This window comes from Taudactylus pleione, unplaced genomic scaffold, assembly GCF_031769625.1.
Source record: "Taudactylus pleione unplaced genomic scaffold, aTauple2 ptg000202l, whole genome shotgun sequence".
Classification (NCBI taxonomy): Eukaryota; Metazoa; Chordata; class Amphibia; order Anura; family Myobatrachidae; genus Taudactylus; species Taudactylus pleione.
In genome coordinates, this window is record NW_028284604.1 from 10,686,827 (window position 1) to 10,704,611 (window position 17,785).

The 17,785-nt window shown below is 41.2% G+C and overlaps 1 long non-coding RNA gene across 5 annotated transcripts in view; it reads right to left on the reverse strand.

Annotated features, from left to right (window-relative positions):
* LOC148518124 (uncharacterized) overlaps positions 1–17,785 on the reverse strand; it is a 134,394-nt gene that overhangs the window by 57,491 nt on the left and 59,118 nt on the right. For 3 of the 5 annotated variants that reach the window (XR_015879221.1, XR_015879218.1, XR_015879222.1), the window contains exon 4: positions 14,622–14,737. The exons of the other annotated variants lie outside the window; for them this stretch is intronic. This is a non-coding gene — a long non-coding RNA (uncharacterized LOC148518124). The remainder of the gene's footprint in view (positions 1–14,621; positions 14,738–17,785) is intronic. 5 annotated transcript variants of the gene reach the window in all.

A 17,785-nucleotide genomic window follows, 5' to 3' on the forward strand; every position in this document is an offset into this window, starting at 1 on the left:
ACAAACCCATCAGAGAGATAGCAAAAACATTAGGTGTGGCCAAATCAACTGTTTGGAACATTCTTAAAAAGAAAGAACGCACTGGAGAGCTCAGCAACACCAAAAGACCTGGAAGACCACAAAAAACAACTGTGGTGGATGACAGAAGAATTATTATTGGCCAAATCAAGAACACTCTCCAGGAGGTAGGTGTATATGTGTCAAAGTCAACAATCAAGAAAAGACTTCACAAGAGTGAATATAGAGGGTTCACCACAAGATGTAAACCATTGGTGAGCCTCAAAAACAGGAAGACCAGATTAGAGATTGCCAAACAACATCTAAAAAAGCCATTACAGTTCTGGAACAACATCCTATGGACAGATGAGACAAAGATCAACTTGTACCAGAGTGATGGGAAGAGAACAGTATGGAGAAGGAAAGGAACTGCTCATTATCTAAAACATACCACCTCATCAGTGAAGCATGGTGGTGGTAGTGTCATGGCGTGGGCATGTATGGCTGCCAATGGAACTGGTTCCCTTGTATTTATTGATGATGTGACTGCTGACAAAAGCAGCAGAATGAATTCTGAAGTGTTTTGGGCAATATTATATACTCATATTCAGTCAAATGCTTCAGAACTCATTGGATGGTGCTTCACAGTGCAGATGGACAATGACCCGAAGCATACTGCAAAAGCAACCAAAGAGTTTTTTAAGGCTAAAAAGTGGAATGTTATGCAATGGCCAAGTCAATCCCCTGACCTGAATCCGATTGAGCATGCATTTCACTTGATGAAGACAAAACTGAAGGGAAAATGCCCCAAGAACAAACAGGAACTGAAGACATTTGCAGTAGAGGCCTGGCAGAGCATCACCAGGGATGAAACCCAGCGTCTGGTGATATCTATGCGTTCTAGACTTCAGGCTGTAATTGCCTGCAAAGGATTTGCAACAAAGTATTAAAAAGTGAAATTTAGATTTAGGAATGTTTAGTTTGTCCCATTACTTTTGGCCCCTTAAAAAGTGGGAGGCACATATAGAAACCGTTGTAATTCCTACACCGTTTACCTGATTTGGGTGTAGTTACCCTCAAATTAAATGTGAAAGTCTACAGTTAAAGCACATCTTGTTTGTTTCATTTCAAAGCCATTGTGGTGGTGAATAGAGGCCAAAATAAGAAAATTCTGTCAATGTCCCAATATTTATGCACCTGACTGTATATTTGTTTTCTGTAAAAGTGTGGCTTTCTTTCACTTCAAATGGTTACATTATATTCACTAAATACACATGGGCTCAATTCCCATTTAGAGAGACATTTAGCTTTGGCTACTTTTAATAGAGAAAAGACGAAGGTGGTGGCTCTACAAGAGACACATTTCTCTTCACTGGCTCCTCCTGTGATCAGGGATACTAGAAACCCAGTAACTTATTATGCTAATGGTCCTTTTAAGCGCAACGGAGTAGCTATTTTATTTCATAGCTCGATACGATTTGTATTATCTTGCAAGATCGCAGACAGAGATGGCAGATATTTGATATTAGTTGGGAAACTAGAAAATAGAGAAATGACTTTAGTTCCCTTTATGCCCCTAATACAAGACATATTCCTTTTCTAAAAATGTTAGAGGCCCTTCGAAAAGCTCAAATTGGTAGTTTAGTGATCATGGGTGACATCAATTTAGTATCAGATTTTAAAATGGACAAATCCAATGCAGTGGGCACTCCCAGATCTGGCCGAGACCCATCCTCTACATTGCGTAATCTATTGAAGGAGTTTGATCTATACGATGTGTGGGAATTCATTCCCAAAGAGTTAGAGAGTTTACATATTTCTCACATGTACATAATTCCTATTCTCAGATAGACCTAGTTATTTTAGATAAATGGACTCTACAACATACCAGGCAGTCCAAAATTGTCCCTGTAGTTTGGTCTGACCACTTGGCTGTGACCTGGTCATGGGATTGCGAGAGCTCTCAGCTTCCCCCTAGACAATGGAGATTCCCTGAATATCTGTTACAATCACCCGAAGCAGCCACTCCTCTACTGGAAGCCTTCTCAACATATAAGGCTACTAACTCCCCAGATGACACATCAATTACCATATATTGGTGTGCTCTTAAGGCAGTCCTGAGGGAAGTGGCTATTCAGACAGGTTCTAGACTACATAAAAAATACCTACAACAACAGACTGACTTGGAAACCCTCCTATCACAGGTAGAATCTTTACATCATGCCCGCCCATCTCATCTTCTTAAAATAGAGTTGGTACCCATTAGAAATAAACTCCAAAAATTGTTCATGGAACGTATGAAAGGCGCCCAGTCTAAACTGCAACAGAAATTTTATACCCTAGGCAACAAAGCTGGCAGATTTTTAGCACTTAAATTACGTTTACGCCAAACAAGAAATAGAATAAAAGCCATCAATACGCCAGACGGACAGAGATTGCTTAATCCCTTGTCCATCGCAGATGCATTTGCCAAATATTATGAAAAATTATATAATTTACATAATGATCCTAATACTCCCCAACCTACACATAACCTTATTGCCTCATTTTTGGAAAAACTACATTTACCTAAATTGACGGCTGATGAGTTGGAGGCTCTTAATGCCGCTTGGTTGGAGAGAGAGATTGTGGATGTAATTAACGCCCTCCCTCTCGGTAAAGCACCTGGTCCAGATGGATTTTCCAACTCTTTTTATAAAGACTTCTCGCTTGAGGTTGCCACTGTACTTACTACTCTTTTTAATTCAGCTACTAAAGAAGGGTCTCTCCCGACTAAGATGTTAGAAGCAAGGATCATCACCATCCCTAAGCCTGGGAAAGATCCCTCTTTATGTCAGAATTGCAGACCAATTGCCCTCCTTAACTCTGATGTGAAGATTTTTTTCTACACTAATTGTCAATTGCCTCTCCCCATTGATAACTCAGCTCATACATCCAGACCACGTGGGTTTTGTTAGAGGATGTCAAGCCTCGGACAATACCCATAGGGTTTTTGACTTAGCTGAAATGCTAGTTAAAAGGAAGTGGGAAGCCCTTTTGCTTTCCCCAGACGCCGAAAAGGCTTTTGATTGCCTACATTGGGAATTTCTTATAACTACTTTAACGAAATTCGGATTTCAGGGAGCAATTCTCTCTTCTATATCTGCCCTATATAGTAACCCGACTGCCAAAGTATTGAGCAATGGTTTCTTATCTTCTCCGTTTACTATATCCAACGGTACAAGACAGGGTTGCCCCCTTTCACCTTTGATGTATATGTTAGCCATAGAGTCATTTGCCACTTCTATACGAGTCATGTCATGTTTCCCAGGAATTGCTGTAGCCTCCACATCACACAAACTGTTTATTTGCTGACGATCTATTATTATTTGTTACCAGCCCGGAGACTTCTTTGCCTGCTTTGAATGAGGTTATAGATACAGTAATGTATCTTTCTACAAATTAAATACCACCAAGACAGAGGCATTACCCTTCCATATATCTCAGAAGGCACTTGCATATCTTCAGAATATGTATAAATATCAATGGAAGATAGAATCCCTTCTATATCTAGGTATTCATATCCCAAATAATGTTTCTAATTTTGTCGAGATTCATTTTTCTCCCATTATAATACATGTTGCTGATCTTTTAAAGAGTCTCCTGGCTGGGTAGATTGGCAGCGTTCAAGATGATGGTTCTACCCAAATTAATGTACCTGTTCCGCACAATTCCTTATTTGATACCACAGCGCTTCATAGCTCAAATACATAGAATTATTCTACAGTATATTTGGAAGGGTAAAACTCCACGAATTGCTTACAGTCGCTTAACGCGTCACAGACATAGAGGCAGCCTAGATGTCACGGATCTACTAGCCTATCATCATGCATGCCTAGTAGCTCAGATCAGTGACTGGGCGCTCCCTGACAGATCAAAACCTTGGGTTGATTTGGAAAGAGCTTTGTTTCCTCAGTTCCCCTTAAAAGAAATGATTTGGACCCCTAAACAATTTCGTCCATCGTTGGCAGCTTCCCCTAGAGCAATATTGGATTCCCTTACAGCATGGGATGCTACCATAGGAGTTTCTCGTTGTATGATTCTGCCTACCCGTAATATTTCGCTTCTGGCCCTTTCCCATTTAATTCCAGATTTGCGTATTTCATCATGGCGCTCTAGAGGTATAAACACAATAGCTGAAGTACTATGTAACAATTCTATGTGTCCCTTTTTGTACTTACAGATGCATTATAATTTACCCTCAAGCGAATTCTTTACATATATATGTATTAGTCACTGGGTCTATGATGTGTTTTGAATCACAGGTTCTCTGGCTTTACCCCCCTCTAATATCTTAGCCAAAATGTCGTCAGGTAATGTTAGAGGTGCTATAAGTTTTTAGTATTCCCTATATATAGAGGACAAGACCCTTGCTAAATCTCCTGCACAATTACGATGGGAAACAGATTTACAAATAGTATTCACCCCCCAACAATTGAAAAAATTTATCTAACGGCCCATAGAGTCTCTAGATGTTCTAACAATGTAGAGATGCAATTTATGTTACTACATAGGTTGTATTTTACACCTGAAAAGCAACACAAAATATGGCCCTCCCAGTCAAAATATTGTTGGCGGAAATGTTCAGAGCAGGGGGATATCTTTCATATATTTTGGAACTGTCCAATCATCTGAAATTTTTGTCATGAAGTATTTGTATTAGCACACAAAGTTCTCAATGTCCAGGTTCAGAAGACACCTACCATAACTCTTTTCCATATGTATCCCCAGGAGCTGTCTAACTCTGACAAATATGTTCTAGGTCACATACTGATTGCCACTAGGGCAGCTATAGCACAAAATTGGAAGAGTCTCCTCCACCCTTAAAATTTTTTTTAGGTAAGATTCACTATGCTTTCCAAATGGAAACTCTAGGTATGCCATATTCTTTTGTGGCCATCCCCCCTTTGGTAAAATGGTTCAAATGGCATGAATTTGTGACAAATGGAGAGGGAGCCGCACTGCTTCATGACGCTAATTGATGTCTATGTATAAGCCAGTTTCTATTTTTATTATGGGTGTGTTATTCTTTTTGTATTACTATTTCTATAATGGGTTAAGTGTTGGTATTGGGGGTTTGATGCCCTTCTTATTATTTTATTATTTTATATATTTGTGGTATCTGTATATGTTTAAATATGCAGTATTGTGAACATGTTAAATATTTTTCCACTATAATGTAATCAAGAGGATTATTATATTGACAGTAATGTCTTATTCCTCCCTGTCCCCTTCCTCCCATCCTCATGTTTTCTTTTTTCTGTATCCTTCCCCTTCCATGTTGTTAATGGAACAAAACTTTAATAAAAACCATTGATGTAAAATGGATTGTTTGAAGGTGTGCATCATTTCATTCACAGAACATGCCTACAACTGTGAAGTTCTGTTCATTTTTATATTGTGAATCAAACAACATTTAGGACAACATAACAGAAAACTTCAGCGTGCATAACTATTCACCCCCTAAAGTCAGTACTTTGTCGAGCCACCTTTTGCGGCAATTACAGCTGCAAGTCACTTTGGATAAGTCTCTATGAACTTGCCACATCTTGCCCCTGGGATTTTTGCCCATTCCTCAAGGCAAAACTTCTCCAGCTCCTTCATGTTGGATGGTTTCCGCTTGTGAACAGCAATCTTCAAGTCTGACCACAAATTCTCAATTGGATTGAGATCTGGGCTTTGACTAGGCCATTCCAACACATTTAAATGTTTCCCCTTAAACCACTCGAGTGTTGCTTTAGCAGTATGCTTTGGGTCATTGTCCTACTGGAAGGTGAAAATCCGTCCCAGTCTCAAATCACAGGCAGACTGAAACAGGTTTTGCTCAAGAATATCCCTGTATTTAGCACCATCCATCTTTCTCTCAACTCAAATCAGTTTCCCAGTCCCTGCTGATGGTGGTCTTAGGGTGATGGGATGTGCTGGGTTTGTGCCAGACATAGCATTTTCCTTGGTGGCCAAAAAGTAGAATTTTAGTCTCATCTGACCAGAGCACCTTCCTCCATACATTTGGGGAGTCGCCCACATGCCTTTTGGCAAACTCAAATCGTGTCTTCTTATTTTTATCACTAATGCTGGGCATACACGGCAAGATAAAATGTCTGTCAGACCGACAGACATTTTATCTGGCCGGCTGCCAGCCACAGATGTCCGCGGCATACACTGTGAGAGAAATCTCACAGTGTATAGCCCGACATCTGCGCTCCGCCCCCGGGGGAGGAGACATTTCCCTGTTCCTTCCGTAGGAAGGAACACAGGAAATGTTTGTCTGTCGGCCTGCTGGGCATACACTGCCCGATGCGGCTGACAGTTACCGGGTAAATATCGCATCGGACGGGCATGCTGGACAATCCAGCATGCCCGACCGAGCAATATTTAACCCTTAGTCGCCCCCCCCCACGCTACAATTATTGCGGCGATCCGCCGATATCGAGCGGATCGTCCCGATAATTGCAGCGTGTATGGCCAGCATAAGTAATGGCTTTTTTCTGGCCATTCTTCTATAAAGCCAAGCTCTATGGAGTGTATGGCTTATTGTGGTCACATGCACAGATACACCAGTCTCTGCTGTGGAACTCTGCAGCTCCTTCAGGGTTACCTTTGGTCTCTGTGCTGCCTCTCTGAGTAATGTCCTTCTTTCCCAGTCTGTGAGTTTTGGTTTTTGGTGGGCGGCCCTCTCTTGGCAGGTTTGTTGTGGTACCATGTTCTTTCCATTTGATGATGATGGATTTGATAGTGCTCTGGGGTATCATCAAAGAATTGGATATTTTTTTATAACCCAACCCAGAATTGTACTTCTCAACAACCTTGTCCCTGACTTGTTTGGAGAGCTCCTTGTTCTTCATGGTGTGATGCCTCTTGCTTAGTGGTGTTGCAGCCTCTGGGGCTTTTCATTAAAGGTGTGTTTATACTGACAAATCATGTGACACTTAGATTTCACACAGGTGGACTTCATTTCACTAATTATGTGACTTCTGAAAGTAATTGGTTGCACAAGAACTTTTGAGGGGCTTCATGGCAAAGGGGGTGATTACATATGCACATACCAATTTTCAGAATTTTATTTATAAAGATTATTTTTTATATATATGTTTTTCTCATTTCACTTCACCAAATTAGACTATTTTGTGCAGATCCATAATATAAAGTTCAAATTAAAATAAATAAATAAATTACAGGTTGTAATGTAACAAAAAAGGAAAAAAGCTAAGGGGGTGAATACTTTTGCAAGGCACTGTATATATCAGGTGGCCAGGATTCCGGTGGTCAGAATCCCATCAGTCATCACATTAACGGCTTGACAATCCCAATGGTCAGAATCATGGCAGCGAGTATTAGGGTTAATGTTTGGCACTAGGGGGAATGGTTAGTATTAGGCTGCGGGAGGGGACAGTTATGGTTAGGCTGTGGGAGGGGTGGGTTTGGGTTAGAACACTCACCAACATGTGTTGGAGTTTTTCCCATTGGGATACCGGAATCGACATTGTGACAGTCAGGATTCTGACATTACACCCAAACCATATACTGTACCTAAAAGATGGTGTGAAAGCGAAACTTCCGTATCTTTGCGGCCCCTGGTTACGCTACTTTTGTATCTTCACTATTCAGTGAAGATATATAAGTAGCGTAAACTTCAGAAAATACTACTCGGACCCTTGCGGGCTCGCCATGCTGTGGGCATGGTGGCTCACTTCGCTCACCACTTGGATTTATTACCCCTCCATGCCCACTTATATGGTAGGGAATGACTTTGGATGGTAGGGAATGACGTTGGACACTGGCTTATAAACTTGTGTCAAACGTCATTCCCTACCATCCAATGTCATTCCCTACCATCCAAGTGGGCATGAAGGGGGAATAAATCCATGTGGTGAGCTAAGTGAGCCACCATGCCCGCAGCGTGGTGAGCGCAGCGAGCCTGCAAGTGTCCGAATAGTATTTCCTGAAGTTTACGCTACTTCCGTATCTTCAACATACATCCAGCAGGGGGCAGCAAAGATACGGAAGTACCGTGAAAGCTTTTCATGTGTTATTAGTAGCTTGCTTAATTGCTTAGTAGTGGCTTTAGTGCAAACTGTAATGGTAAGATAGGAAATTGGGTGATAACAAAGTGCATCCTAAGGGTTAGTAATAAACTATCTGACGCACTGTCCTGGTTCCAATTTCCAATATTTTACATTCTGGATTTACCTGCAGCTGTGGCCTTCACAAATGTCCTGATAACTTTAGGGATTAGTGATTACAGGAGTGTGGAGATGATTTGGGCATAATTAGCTTGGAACATGAGGACTGTCTTCTGCTTTTGCTAACTGGTGTCATATATTTATACTGTTAACACACTGTGCACATATTGTATTATATTGCCTAGTACATTTGTGTTATTATTAGTACTGATTAGTCCTGTTTATACTCACAATAAATCCGTATATATAAGGGAATGACAGATTTTATTGTTGAAGAACTGGATTTTGGTTCTAAGGATGTATCATTGTATATGGTATCATTCATGACATGTGACAGAGGGGATGCAGTTAGGATGTCAGCGGTTGGGATGCCGGCGGTCGAAATCCAGGTGCTGGAATTCCAATCCACGGCCAGAATCCCGGCATCATTTGAGATGCCGACGCCAAAATCCCAACAGCTGGCATCCCGAATGTAAGTATAGCGGGATGGGTTAAGGTTAGGCTGAGAGGGGAATGGTTGTTAGAGTTAGGCACTAAGGGGGGAGGGTTTAGTTTAGGCACCAAGGTGAGAGGGTTAGGTTTAAGTACTAATGAGGAGGGTTAGGGTTAGGCTGCGGGGAGGGGGGTCAGGTTTAGGAAGCAGGAAGAGAGGGTTAGGGGATGAAGGGTGGAGGGTTTCGATACTTACCGAGCCCCTGTCGGGATTCTGAGCCTCAGGATGCTATAGTCGGTCTTCTGACTGCCCGCATCCCATTGCCAGACTTCCATATGTATGACAGAGTGCCTTTAGGACACAACTTGGGAATGAAATCCGAACAAGCAATCCAACATTTGTTCAGACTAAGAGGTGTGTGGTAGGCCCAGGTGATCCTGAAAGTGGCAAGATTCCACAGTGGAGTACAATGCAATTTTGATGATAAAATAAATGTGGAAAGCTATTTGTGTTTTGGCAATAAATATTTGCGCAGATATGGTTGCAGTTAGTGGAGTTAGCTAAATGAGTCCATGGTGGTTTGATATGAAATTATACAAGTTTTACACTGGCAGCAGGCCACTAGCACTAAGACAATGAATATAACCTCCAATAGGTGAATAAAAAGCTGTGATGGACTCATGTAGCCACACACTGGGAATTAGAAGACCTCATGGCTAGGCTCTATAGCCTGGGTGCATCTATCAGATCTGGCCATGGATATTTTTAAGATGCATATAAGGGAATCAGTGGAGAGGGTTATTGATATAATTGGGAGCAGTAGCCAATTTATGGTGTGACCTCATTGTGGTGGTTAAGAGGGGCCTTATGGAATGATTGGAAAGGACAGGCTGTACAGTTGTATATGAGGGGAATTGACCAGGGGTTGTTCGAAACAGTTCTTATCCCATATTCCTATTGTCTTAATTATTATGAGTGCCATTATGATATTTATTTGCAGGACAAAGGGGCAGATAGCTTCTCTAAGGCCACGTACGTTAAAGGTGCTATTAAAGCAAAGCCTGTTCTCAAAGCTTCCATGATTTATCCTTTACTATGTACTTATAGAATACTAGCTGAAGTACCTGGCATTGTTTGGGTTTAAATCTTCAAGTTATTAAGTTTTATTATGTGATGTCGTCCAAATCCATCCAGTGGAAGGCCCAGAACAGTCTCCCTGGGTCAAAGTTCTGCCTGGTGCACTATGCTGTGAGGTCCAACTGGTACCCCAACCACTCCATTAGGCGTTTCAGACCAATTGCCACCCCTCTGTGAAGTTTTTATCCAAATCCATCCAGTGGAAGGCCAAGAACAGGCTCCTCGGGTCAAAGTTCTGCCCAGGGTACACCAATGGGAGGTCCAACCAGGATCTCAAACCCCTAGTATGTCTTCTGGAATCCAATGTTACCACTCTGTGAAGTTTTCATCCAAATTATATGATGTCGTCAAAATCCATCCAGTGGAAGGACCAGAACAGGCTCCCTGGGTCAAAGTTCTGCCCAGCATCCCCGGGTCAAGTTCTGCCCAGTGGACACCAATAGGAGGTCCAACTGGGACCTTAACCCCTTGGTATGTCTTCTGGGATCCAATGTTACTACTCTGTGAAGTTTCCGTCCAAATCCATCCAATGGAAAGCTCAGAACAGGCTCCTCGGGTCAAATTTCTGCCCAGCATACACCAACAGAAAGTCTGATCAGGACCCTAACCCCCTAAAACCTGGCCAGGATCCAATTGGAGCACCTTGCGTTAGTTTCAACTCAATTGGTACAGGGGTGTCCGAATGAATAACCAGGCAGACATGGGTGTACATAAAGAACTGTAATATACTTGTCACGACTCTCGGATGGTTAATGGATGCAACCCGTATTTTGGGAATTGACAAGACCTATTTCCGAGGCATGGAGTATAATGTGCTGGCGGTGTTCACCAGGGACCCTTGCAAGAGGGTATGGACTTACAGTAGCTGCATCCGACACACAGGTCGCGGCCCTCAGAATAGGTTCCCCTATACAGGTGCTGGTGTACTATGGATGTAATGGAGAAGATTCTCAGTGCAGTCAACAGGCTGGGTCAAAACCAAATGGACAAATGGTACCAGGGAGCAGACGTATGCAGGTCACAGAGGATAGCCAAGGTCAGAGCCAGATAACCAAACGCAATACCAGGGATTAGGCAGAAGCAGGTCAGAAACAAAGCCAGGGTCAGTAACAGATTTGCAGAAGCTGATTGCAGGAATCCTCTAATCAGTGCAGCTGGTGATTGCACTGAGCTGGATAACAGGCTGAAACTGAAGTTTGCTGAGTAAGTTCTTAGGAAAAGCTTATTATTCCTAAACTGGAATACAGCAGCACACAAATCAGGACACAGAAACTGTAGTTATTGAGCCAGATAGCAGAGATGGTTTTCTGCACAAAGGAGCCACAGAATAGAACGTAACACTAGGAAGTAACTCTTTACTCTAGCACCAGTGGGAGTTCACAAAGGGGATATGAATCTGCTGCAAGTCCCTGATAGGTTGCTGAGGTCAGCTGAGGCAGGAACACTCCCACGGGAAGAATGCTATCAGCTGACATGATGGTGATGTCACTGCATGGTTCTTGAACAAGGTCAGGCAGAAATCCTGACCTGCAGCAAATGGCAAGTAAGTCACACAATTTGAGCAGAGTGTGACAATACTGTACCAATGGTTTATGATCACAAATAATGCAGGTAAATAGGTTTTAATGACTAAAAAGGGGGAGACTAGTTGGGCTGTGTGGTTCTCATCTGTCGTCAGACTCTATAACCCTATGTTAAATAGTTGCGAAGCGAATGCTTGCCAGAAGTGAGCATCTGTTTGCTTACATTCATTTATGGCATCACGGAGCATTTACTAGGCTTTGTTGAGTGCATTCAATGTTCGTTAAACCTTTAATTTTAATGCCAGTGTTTAAGAGCCCTAATAGATCTCTTCTAAATTGCTTTTGTTTCTACATTTTGATTTTTGTAATGTTCTATTTGTTCTCTGGCAAATAATAAAATGTGAGGTCTTGGAAGTTGTCAGCAGAAGCACAGATATTTCTGCTGTGGCAATGTAGTCACATTTTTAGCAAAGTGAATTTCCATTGTCAGTTCTCATGTGATCTGCATACCAAACATCTACTGTGTCTAGCTTCCTCCTTTTCAACAAGACACAATTCAGAGGCTCAAGCATGCCATGTGTCAGTGTTCTTTTAGATTTATGTTATATTGTACTTATTTAAATAGCCATAAATAGTAATACAAAGTCATAGATGTGTGGGGCTTTAAATTCCTTAAGCAATTATGTAATGGAAATACATATACTTGCTGTGTCATTTTGTACTACTTAAAAGTAAAACCTATTACTATTGATCTGGACATCCCTACAGTTCTACTGACATACAAATAGTTAAGAACTATTACACTGACCGAAGTTTAAGTCCGGAAACAATTTTATTATATCCATTTTGGGACAACTGTACTTTATCAGTCCAGCTCCACGCATATAATTTAAAAACACAGCACTATTGTTACACATGCTGTAATGTATCCGCATCAAACCAATGTAGAATTTCTACCCAGTAGGTTCAGGTTTCCACGGGTGTGCTGTGATATGTCGACATTAATTTTGTCAACATGAGAATGTTGACATGGTCATAATGTTAACGTCAACCATGTTGATATTCATCATGTAGACACTGATGAAATGTTGGCATGTTAGAATGTCGACATATCATCTCGGCAGCTCTTCCTGCTACTGACGACTGCAGTGGTCCTGATCACAGCTTCTGGGTCATGTGACCATCACTTCTGGGTCAGACTTCCATTGCTGCAGTGTTCCGGTCAGTATTTCTCCTGTATCCCTAACCCTAATCCCTAACCCTAACATCCCTCCCACTCACAGCCTAACCCTAACCTCCCACCCGCAGCCTAACCCTAATGTTGACATTCTGACACTGTAGACATTTATTTATTATTAATTAACAGTTTCTTATATAGCACAAACATATTGCGTTGCGCTTTACAATGGGAACCATTAATAGAATAAAACTGGGTAATAACAGACAGACATAGAGGTAGGAAGGCAAGGCCCTGCTCGCAAGCTTACAATATCGACATTCTAAGAATGTTGACACATTGCCTGTCGTCATTTTAACACTGTCGACATCGTAACTGTCGACATTGTGGTGTTGAGATTATGAATGTCAACGTTGTAAATGTCGACCTATTGACTACATCTCGGATTTCACATATGTATCCAATAAATCCTCTTTCAAAATACTCTTGTGCGAAAGATTTCAGTGGGAAGAAATAATAAATAAATACAGCAGATACAAATGGATACATTCCGTATACAAAACCTGTACAAAGTTTTATAGTATACTGCAGTGGGTGCTGGGTGGGATCCCTTGGCTTCAGGGTTGAAAGCAGAGCTCGCTGGTAGGTTACTAAGGCTATTGGCAGTGACTGCTGCAAGCAGAAACATGCCCCACAATATTTTGTGGGCCTCAAAATGGTACAGAATGTGATCTATACTGATTAGAGGGCTGGAGTCTGGCTGGGGCCGGCAGCAGTGGCGCTTTGAAGTCAATTTTGGGCTTAAGTGAGGTGCTAGGCCGAAGACTCTACTTTTCTGATTACAGGGGGAAGTGATTTTTGTTCAGAGAAGACTGGGAGATCAACTTGGCATATGAATCAACTTGGCGTCTGAATGGTTAGAGGGTTTTTTTGGGCTGGTTGCTCGGGCTAGTCAGGAGAGAACTCACAACTTGTCTGCTCACCTTCAACACACAAATAGATCATCTCCTGATAAAACCTCATGATGATGTTAAAATAATAAAACACACCTAGGACAGAGTATAGTGGGTGTCATCATTTACAGGTATTTTTCCTTTATTGCATACCCATCTGTACTTGTTCTGTACAGACACTTCTCTTTTTTGAATCTAATTTTGATAGTTGCCCATTTTATTTTTTCAGACTCCATTTACTCTATATAGATAGCATGGGGCTAATTCAGAATCGGAGCTAACCAAAAATGATAGGAGCAACTTTGCCCCTGGACAAACCATGATGCAATGGAAGGCTGCTTTCTCATGTAGCACTTTAATACTGGACAGATTTATTTTACACTGCAATTTGCAGCTCAGCTAGGACACACGGCTCCCAAATCTAAATCTGTTGCACATATTAAACATGTCCTGGCTGCTGGCTTCTCTTCCAACTCTGAATCAGCCCCTACATCAATGGTTCCCAAACTGTTTTGAATGATGGTGCCCTAGAGTATCAGCATTGTTTTCAGTGCACCCCTTAGTTTAGGTTTGTTATTGAGAGATTCAGAAAAAAATTTGTAAAGTAGAATGGTTCAGTTATGTGGTGGTGGACAGGTTGGCGCTTCTGTTTTTCCACATATTTACATTACATTGACCATAAATAATTTGATTTGGTGCTGGACAACCAACCTGAGGCACCCCTGCAAGTGTCCCAAGGTACCCCAGGGTGCCATGGCGCACAGTTTGGGAACCACTGCCCTACATATATGTTTACTGTTTTCTTTATACAGACACAATCCTTTCTGTGTATTCCAATTTGTATATTCAAACCCATCGTTTTTACATTATTTCAGTTCTTTGTTGCTAAGGTAACTGTGTCATTTCTCTGGCTATTATTTATCCAGCAGCTTGTATTCCTTCATGACAAATGCACAGACACAATTCTGCTCCTCCAATATGGCTACCGCTGCATATTATCAGATGGCATTTGCTAACAGTATATCCTCTCCTCAGAATGAATTATATGAACTAAACCTATTATTGAAGCTAACAATTTATTCTCTTTCTAAACTAACCCTCCCCTTTGCAGCCTAAGCCTAACCCTCCCCCTAGTGCCTAACCCTAACCCCTAACCCTCCCCCTAACCCCACTACTTACCGTCGGAGTGCTGGCAGTCGGGATGCTGGCTGATGTGATTTATATATCTATATCACTGTATTCATTGCCTGTGCCAAGTCTTGTGGGTGCCGCATATTTCATTAATTGGGTAGTGACTATTTGGAGAACAAAATACTTTTTGTTAAATGGAATTTGGTAGAACAAAATGTATTTTCTTATGCAAAACTGATACAAAATTGAATAAGTTTTGATATTAGGGCAGCACAGACGGTGTAATGGTTAGCATTACTGCTTCACAGCACTGAGGTCATGGGTTCGATGCCCACCACGGCCATAACTGTGTGGAGTTTGTATACTCTCCCTGTGCTTGCGTGGGTTTCCTCCAGGTACTCTGGTTTCCTCGCACACTCCAAAAATATACTGGTAGGTCAATTGGCTCCCAACACAAATTAGCCCTAGTGTGTATGTGTGTGAGCATGTGATAGGGAACATAGATTGTAAGCTCCACTGGGGCAGGGACTGATGTGAATGGCCAAATATTCTCTGTAAAGTGCTGCGTAATATGTGTGCTCTATATAAATAAATAAATAAATATTATATAGTCCCCACTGTGGGGAGCAAAAGAGGCATGATGTGTGGCTACGCCCCCAACGTGGTGCACAGTGATGGGGGCCATGGCCCCAATTTTGTACTAGCATTATGGCACACGCAGTAGCATTGGATAAATATTGGATAAATATATAGTGGTGCCCAGGGCACAGGAAGCAGTTTTCAAATAGGACATTGAAGCAATAGTATTGGTTGGAGTTACTGTTAGTGTCCAGTATGCGGTCATTGGAATTTTACCCTAAAGGCAGGATTATATGCTTTGGAAATGGTCACTCTTGATAAGGGATATGTAATGGAGACAGTTGTTTATCGCCCTTGTTAATTTTGTATTGCCTTGGAGTGAATAGTACAGAATACTCATTAAAATTTGAGATTTTTGCCTAAGCAAGAACTCTGTATCGCATACAATCAAGGAGAGGCAACAAAAAGACAAACCGGTCTAGTCCAAGGAATGACAGTCACTCTGTATATAACTAATGGCTGGTGCCAGGAATAATCTGAAGTTTCCAGCAATAGAAAAAATAGAACCGAATTGATGAGGAGATCTCCAAACCCAAATTTATAAAAATGATTGCTGATGGATTTTTAACCTAAAAACATTGCAACCGAAAGGTCTCAATATAGATCTATGAGTATTCATATTATAACAATAGAATTATGAAATTACATCTTTAGACACTTGTACCAATGTTAAAATAAGATCATGGATAATAAATTTACATATATATATTTTCAGGCATTATATTTTATGGTGTTTTATATATTTATATGTATTTATTTATATTTATTACATTTGTATATTTACATGTACATATATTTCTACACATCCTGTGACTGAAACTTCTAAAAATTAATGTCTAGTATGAGACAATATAGGCCCAAATGATTCTAATTTAGAATATGATTAAGATTGGATTAATAATTCTCACACTACACTATAAATTATGCTATTCATCAAATGACAAATATGGCTGCAGTCATTAAAGACAGTGAGTTTACATCCATAACAAAATGGCCACCGCCATAAATGAAAATATTAATACAACTATGTGCATCAAACTGTATGCATGCCAGTAGACTCCTGCAGTGGCATCACAAGGGGGGTGCGGGACGCACCCAGGTGCCACCCGCCGAGGGGTGACACCAAAGTGTTAACAGAAGCTGGGGGCTGCACTGTAGCATTATGTGCAGCACTTGACTCCTGACACAGTGAGGGAGCCGGCATTGCAAACAGACTGGTCCCATGGTGCAGTCCGTATCTCTGGGACCCCCGGAGTGACTAAAACTTTGGTTGGGGCCATGAGGCCACGCCCCCTGTCTGTGAGGGCACACACTCTTTATGCATTACAGCCCTCCCCTCACCGGACTACTGGACGTCTGTATCTGCAGTTCTGTAGCTGTGCATGCACAGTAAAAGCTGAATCCAGATCACAGCAATAAACCCTAGTGGCAGCTGAGTGCGTTTGCATGGACAGTGAAACACGGAAGTGCCAGAAGTGCAAAATGGCGGAAACCACAGAGACAGGTATTCAAACCCCTAACTAAGAGCAAAACAGTTTACACCCTTGAAAAAAAAAACACACCAATTGGACAGAACGCGTTGGTTACATTAAATTGAGCATCATACTTTTACTGACTCTGCCAATTTAATATAATGCCTGTATAATATATTGATTTTATGAAAAACTGGATTAATAAATATACATATAAAGAATAGTGAGTGTGATTTATGTCATACTGTAAACAAATGATTGAGCCACTTACGCTACAGCTGAACGATAGAGGGAGAGACCAGCATGAAAGAAAGCAGACGTGTGAGTAAATATGTAGTGTCTAGTGTCTTTGGGACCTGATGCTGTCCCTATCCTTTTTTCATGAGGTGCTGTGTTTTGGTGGGAGCTTTTGGTGGTGATATTCACATGAAAGAGGAGTGTTGATTTTTGGTGGACCCATTCTGTGCAGTACTAACAATTTAAATACTATATAAATAAAGTATTTGGGGGATATTCCCGTGGATTTTGGAACTGTGACTTTGCAAATGAGGAACAAACAAGAACTATTTTGTGACATTATTTGCTGAATCTGGGTACTTCATTATCAAGGGAACTCACTGACCAAAAGAAAAAAATTGAAGTGAGTAACACATACACTGTTTATGTTTATAACCTAAAGAACATGGGCGTGAGGGACAAATGGATATGTAGATAGTCATATAATAATAATAATAATAATAATAATAATAATAATAATATCCAAAAAACATACTTGTAGGTTAATTGGCTTCTGACGAAAAATGGACCCTATTATGTATGTGTGTGTTAGGGAATTTAGATTGTAGGCTCCAGTGGGGCAGGGACTGATGTGAATGACCTAGAATACTGTAGCAACTGAGGGGTTTAAGTATGAAGCAGTGAAAAGTGTGGAGAAGTAAACCAGTGGAGAAGTTGCCCATAGCAACCAATCAGTTCCTACCTATTATTTTCTAGACTGTACTTGATAAAATGCTACTTCAAGCTGATTGGTTGCTATGGGCAACTTCTCCATGCTTTTCACTGCTTGATACATAAACTCCTGAATGTACCCACAATAGCTGC